Here is a 6,711-nt window from a genome sequence, read left to right as displayed (position 1 = left end):
GGGCACACTCTAGCAGAGTGTGGGTGCCCTCATAGGGGCACAAAGACATAGACACAGACAAGGAGACACCCAGAGAGACCACAGATCCTTGGGCTGTTGGGTATTTATAGGGTAAAGGCAGGGGGTCTGGCTTTAAGTTATTCAGAGCTAGGTGCTTTGTCTTTGCTTTAACTACACCTGGTGTTATTCTCTGAGTTTCCAGGTAAGAAAGTATCCTGCATAAAACAGATCTCTTATCGTTGAAACAAGAAGACATCCTGATATTTTGGGACATCCTGTCAGGCGGTTGTGAATTCTTGGATGAGAAATGCATCCCTTAGGAAAGAATGCATTCAGTTGCCACTCTTTGAAACAAAGATTGCATTTCTAAGTTTTTAGATACCATATTTTTGAGTTGCTTATACCAGGCCTCAGTTTCCATAAGTTATCCTGCTTCATTTCTCCCCAAATGGCATTTGTTCCCTTAATTTTAAGGGAAGTACATGAAGGAATATCTCCTGTAGTTGCTGTTAGCTGACCATTTTTCCTAGTCTATCTGGCTTCATTTCCCCCTAAATGACTTTGTTCCCTTAATCCTAAGTAGATGGACAAGCTTTAAGCTTGAATTTTGAATCCCTAGCATCCATTTACCACGCCTCATTTTTCCTAGTCTATTTGGCTTCAATACTTCAGTAACTATCTAGATACTTAGAATACCTAATACAACATAAATGTTATGACAGGGGTAAAAAGTCTGTATGTGTTCAGTACAGTGGTAATTTCCGTGTGTGTGTGTGTGTGTGTCTCCTGTGACTTGAACTCAGGACCTAGACGCTGTCTCTGAGCTTTTCTGCTCAGGCTGGTTTGGAACTATGACCCTCAGATTGCAACCTCCTGACTAGTTAGGATTAGAGGCAGAAGCCATCAGTACCTAGCTCCCCCAAATATTTTCAAGTCACCTTTGTGAATCTGAGGATTTGGAGGATGAGTGTCTATGTGTCTATGTTGCTGACTGTGTTTCTCTGCAGATCTCGGACCCATACAAACAATGGCATCTGTAACTTATTTGCAAGATTCTTCAACATCAGACTTCCTGACTCGGTGGTAACTACTGCTATTGGTTTTGTTCTTTGTTGTGTTTCCTTGGAGAGCGTTGACTAGGTGTTCTCCGAAGCACGTTCCAGCTTTCTGCACCTCTATATCTAATTTCTTATTTCCTCCTTCTCCTGTCTCCAAGTTGTCTTAATTTTTGCATCACTCTCTAGTCCTACTGAATCTCTAAGCAGCAGGGTTCTAACTGGAAGACATCCTAAAAATGAAAGGCAGTCACCTTTTAATCACATTTCATTCTCTTCGGGATCGAGGGAGCAGATTTTCCTTGCCAATTTCACAAGCCAGTTCCTCACTACTTCCGGACCCCTCTCTTTCTCTCCACCCCCGCCCCCCGCCCCGATTGCACCCGCGCATTGACGTCTATTTGCATACACAAGACCCAAAGGAAGCTTTGGCTCAACAACCGATTTGCATACTCTCTTGCTATTGGTTGGGCGGGAGGAGCGGTAGCCAATGGTTCGCGGCGCTGTTTATTGGGAGCCGCGGCTCTGCGCCCTGGGTGATGTAATGGAATCCTGGCTGGCCTGCGGGCTCCCTATGGACCGCCTAGTGACGTAGCGGCTTCCCCGTCCGCACCCCGCGCGGCGGGGCCTGGCGGGGTCAGCGCGGTCCCCCGCAGCGGAGCATGGCGTGGGGCAGGCCAGGCCGCGTTCCTTCCGGCACGGGGTGCTGGTGGCGGGGCCACTCCTGGAGGGTCTTGGTCCAGATTCAATCTCCCGGAATGAGAGAAAAATCTGGAAACAGACACCAGAGAATGACCCAACTTGTACTCCTCTGGGATCTCGATTACGGATTTCCCACGCAATCGGGGGACGTTCGCATTTGTTTACAACGAGCATGCTTGATTTTGTAACTTGACAGTAATTTTCATTTGTTTTTAATACTCAGTCTTGCCGTCGATTTAAAGGATTTATGATTGCTTGTTTTTGGTGCCGGTTCTAAGGGCCTGGGCGCTGTCCCTGCGTTTTTGTGCTCCAGGCCAGCGTGCTACCACTTCAGCCACAGCTCCACTTTCGGCTATTTGCTTGCTGGCTAATGGGAGATGAATCTCATGGACTTTCCTGACCAGGCTGGCTTTAAACAGTGCTCTTCAGACCCCAGCCTTCTGCGTAACTAGGATTACAGGGGTGAGTTACTGACACCCGATTGTAAAGGATCTTTTTTAAATTCTAGTTTTGCAGTTTCTGGCCCGATGACCTTGGTCATTTTCTCATGCTGACCCTATGGTCCTTCCATTACAACCAGGGACAGCAAATGCAGAGACACTTGGAAAGGGGCCAATTGGGGCTTCATCTTATGTAATTCTCTGAGTTTGCAACGATACGTCATGGCAGCCTTGGACAGCCCACATCCCCGGGACAGCCCCAAGAACCCTCTTTGTGACTCTTTCCTTTTTTGACCCAAGAAGACATGGATGACCTTGACAAGGCAGTTCTTGATCTTCATGAGAAAGAGAACCACTAAGGGAATCCCCTCCATAGCCCCTGTGCTTATGCTGGGCCCTGCCTTAGCAGGAGAGCCCCTTCTCCACCCACCCAGGCTTAGGGAACCCCCTGGTGCTCCCTGTGTGGGCAGTGGGGTGGGTGGTTCCCTGAAGGTGGAGCTGCATGGAGGGTGTGTGTGTGTGTGTTTGTGTGTGTGTGCAGGTGTGCAGGTTGGGTATAGGAGCTTGAACTCAGGACCTTGTAGTCCTGCTTGGCTGCTTCTGCTCAAGGCTGGCTCTCTACCACTTGAGTCACAGTTCCACCTCCAGCTTTTTGATGGTTAGCTGGAGAAAAGAGTCTTACTGCCACGTGCTGGTTACTCATACCTGTAATCCTACCTCAGGAGGCTGCGATCTGAGAGTCCAGATTTGAAGCCAGCCCAGGCAGTCAAGTCCCCATGAGACTCTTATTTCCAATTAACTACTGAAAAACTGGAAGTGGAGCTGTGGCTCAAATGGTAGAGTGCTAGCCTTGAGCTGAAGAGCTCAGTGACAGCACCCAGGCCCTGAGTTCAAGCCCCACAACTGACATAAAAAAAAAGAAAGAACGAAAGAAAAAGAGTCTCATCAATTGTCCTGCCAAGGCTGGATTCAGACTGCAATCCTCAGATTTCAGCCTCCTGAGTAGTTAGGATTGTGGGTGTGAGCCACCAGCACCCAGCATTCATTCATGGAGGCATTCTGCTGCTGTGAGCTGGAGGGGTATGTGAGAAGGCCACCAAGTCTGCCTGATCCTCCTGGGGCCTGTGATTTACCTTAGTTCACTGCTTCCCATGCTGAGTACCTCAACTCCTCCCCTGCCCCATACCTACGGGCTTTGGGGGGGGGGCAGCCTCTCTACCTCATGGGATGTCCTCCTTCTCTCTCCCTAACTGGTCCTGGTTCTTCTTTCATATCATGCCACATATTCTGTTCCTCGAGTGGCCTCTGAGATGAACTCTATAGATTGCACCCCATGGCCAGGTGGAAGCCATTTGGAAATTCTGGCACCATTCCAAGTTTGAGTCTGTGCCCCTGCCTTCTCCACCATAGCACACTAGCAGACAGCTTTCTACAGAGGATCTTGTTCTTGTTCTCCTCCCTTAGAAGTTTTCTAGAATGTGGATCCGCACCAAAGGGGGTTTCCCCTATTCCTAGACTCCAAGCCGTTTGAGAGAACAGTGCACCTTCTGTCTGCTTGGCTTTCCTATTTTCCCTAGGAGCCATGAGTGTTTCCTGGGACTTGTGTAGAAAGGAGTGTTGTCTTCTGGCTGTCAGACCAGCGTTGTGACACTAATTGGCCACTGACTAGTGGGGGAAGTAAAAGCAAGGGGACACGAAGAGGGCTACACGCCCAGCACTGGTGACTCATGAGTGCAATCCAAGCTATTCTGGAGGCTGAGGATCTCAGTTCGAAGTAAGCCTGGGCAGAAAAATCTGTGAGACACCAATCTCCAGATAATCAGCAAAAAAAAAGAAGTAGAGGTGTGGTTCAGGTGGAAGAGTGCCATCCTTGAGAGAAAAAGCCAAGCAAGAATGTGGGGCCCTGATTTCAAGCCCTGATACTGGAACCCATACCCCACACACACATAAGAATGGGGCAAAAATTAATATATTATCTGTAATGACACTAAATGGTGACATTACCCCTCACCTGTCCTCCCCTCCCCCACCAACTAAACATACCAGCTGGCCAAAGCTATAGAGTAGACCCTCTGTTTATATAGTTCTATGCTCCCCCAAGTCCTTCTGTCTGGAAGTGGCAGATCTTCCACTCTGTGCCACACTCCTGGCTGCATGCTGTCAGCCTGCTATTAAAAATGCACTGTTCATGACAACCCTCTGAGATGGGAATGTTATCAACTTCCTGCTTTTGATGGAGAAACCAACCCCCAGAGATGGCAAGTAACTCCCCTGAAGTCACACAGCTGGTAAGACTCAGAACCTTGTGGGCTGAGAAAGAGCAAGAGCTACTAAATTCGTGTGCCTGCTGTGTGCAAGGCTCCTCCACAGCTGCTCAGTCCCAAGCTAAGCAGTGTCAACCCCAGGCCTCTCGGGCCTGTGCTCCCTCAACAGCCGCAATTGCCTTCTTGAGCCACACAAATGTGTCTCTTAATTTTGTACAAATGAATTATCTCTTCTTTTTATTATAAGTTAGAGGATATATAATGAAAGTTAGTTCTGCTAGGAGTATTTATAGAAAGGAGAGAGACCTCTGTGGGCTGGAAGCTTCCATGGAAAAACTGGTAACTGAAACTCCCCCCCCCCTTTTCCTGTCTAAATAAATGCATTTCTCCTACACAGGCAAATATTTTAAAATGTATTTTCAAAAAAGCTTCTGGAAAAATAAAGGAGGGGGGAGGCAGCTGCTTCCTTCTGAGGCCCATTTGAGAGTTGCTACTGAGGCAGGAAGAAGGGGAGGTTGGGGGGAGGGAGTTGAGGAGAAGCCTGTCCCAAGACCCCTGACCCCTGACCTCTGACCCCTGGCCATTGTGAATGGCTCTCATGCTGTCATCTGGGAGAGAAATGACGATTCAGGTGATTTCAAGACAAATCAGATTCCTGGGATTGTTAGGAAGAACAGAGAAAAGGGCTTCTGCACTGCCCCAGAAGAGTAGATAAACAGATAGAGAATAGGATTTCTGGGGTGGATGGGGGTAGGAAGAGCAATGTGGCCTCTGGAACAAGGGCTGGTGGGGAGGGCTCTTTGGGAGGGTTCTGAATGCAGAAGGGGTTCTTGGGCTGGTATTGACAACCATACGGCTTGCCAGTTGGCTGGGTATGAGGCCATGCCCTCCTGGACAAGTGTTCCCTGGCTTTCCCCGCCTTTCAAGACAGCAGCACAGCCCGGCTCCATGCAGCATCCTTGGCCAGCCCCTCCGTTTCTTTGCTTCACAGGGGCATCTGAGTGGGTAGGCCTTGCTCAGGAAGGAATGGTTCTGTTCTGGAGAGGGCAACAGGGTGGGAGACTTCTCTAGCAGCTTCACCTAGGCAGTGGCTTGCTGATGGCCTGTGCTTGATGACTATGGTCATTTTTTTTTTCCAGTCCTGGGGCTTGAACTCGGGGCCCAGGTGCTACCACTGGCTATTTTGCTCAAGGCTAGTGTTCTTTTTATTTTTTATTTTTTGTCGGTCGTGGGGCTTGAACTCTGGGCCTGGGCGCTGTCCTTCAGCTCTTCAGCTCAAGGCAAGCGCTCTACCACTTGAGCTACAGCGCCACTTCCGGTTTTCTGGTGGTTTATTGGAGATAGGAGTCTCACGGTCTCTCCTGCCCCAGCTGGCTTTGAACCGCAATCCTCAGATCTCAGCCTCCTGAGTAGCTAGGATTACAGGCGTGAGCCACCAGCGCCCGGCTCAAGGCTAGTGTTCTACCACTTGAGCCACAGCTCCATTTCTGGCTTTTTTTGGTGGTTAATTGGAAATAAGTCTCATGAACTTTCCTGCCTGGGTTGGCTTCGAACTAAGATCCTGAGAGCTCAACCTCCTGAGTAGCCAGGATGCCTTGCATGAGCAGTAGCACCTGGCTGTGCAAGCACTGAGTGCCTACTATGCACAAGGCTTCTTCCCAGCTGATCACACACAAAGGGTGGATAAGATGATTAGTCTCACTTCACAGGTGAGGTAGCTGAGGCTCAGAGAGGTTAGGAGACTTGCTCGAGGTCACACAGGACTATGGACGCAGTCACATCATTGAGTGCATGTGACCCTACTTCTGGACATGTTTAAGGAGAGAAGCACCCACCTTCCCAGGAAGTCCTCTTTCTTAGTAATCAGTCTTCTTCCGTTTAAGTCACGTGCCTCATCTCCTGGGTTCCTTTCCCTTGCGGTGTCACATACGCCACACACACCCTGGGGTGCTCACAGGTTCAGAGAGGCTGGAGCCTTTGTGCCCTCAGTCTGCTTAGTTGCTGTGTGACTTTGAGTGGCTGCGGAACCTCTCTGGGGCTCACTTTTTCCACCTGCAGCTGGGGGGGGGGAAGCCCCAGATAGATTTATTTATAAGCCGGAGGTGGGGTGGGTAGGGGTGGGGGCTTGGGGTGGGGGTGTTAGCAAAGACCTCAGAGTCCTCACCTGCAAACAACCCGGGTCTCGGCGAGGCGCGCGTTATGTAACCGGGGCGCGGCTGCGGGCCCCGGGCAGGCGCTGGGCGGCGGGGG

This window comes from Dipodomys ordii, unplaced genomic scaffold (assembly GCF_000151885.1).
Source record: "Dipodomys ordii isolate 6190 unplaced genomic scaffold, Dord_2.0 Scaffold42, whole genome shotgun sequence".
NCBI classification, from domain to species: Eukaryota; Metazoa; Chordata; class Mammalia; order Rodentia; family Heteromyidae; genus Dipodomys; species Dipodomys ordii.
The sequence above is the reverse complement of the archived record's forward strand: the minus strand, read 5'-3'. Positions refer to the sequence as shown.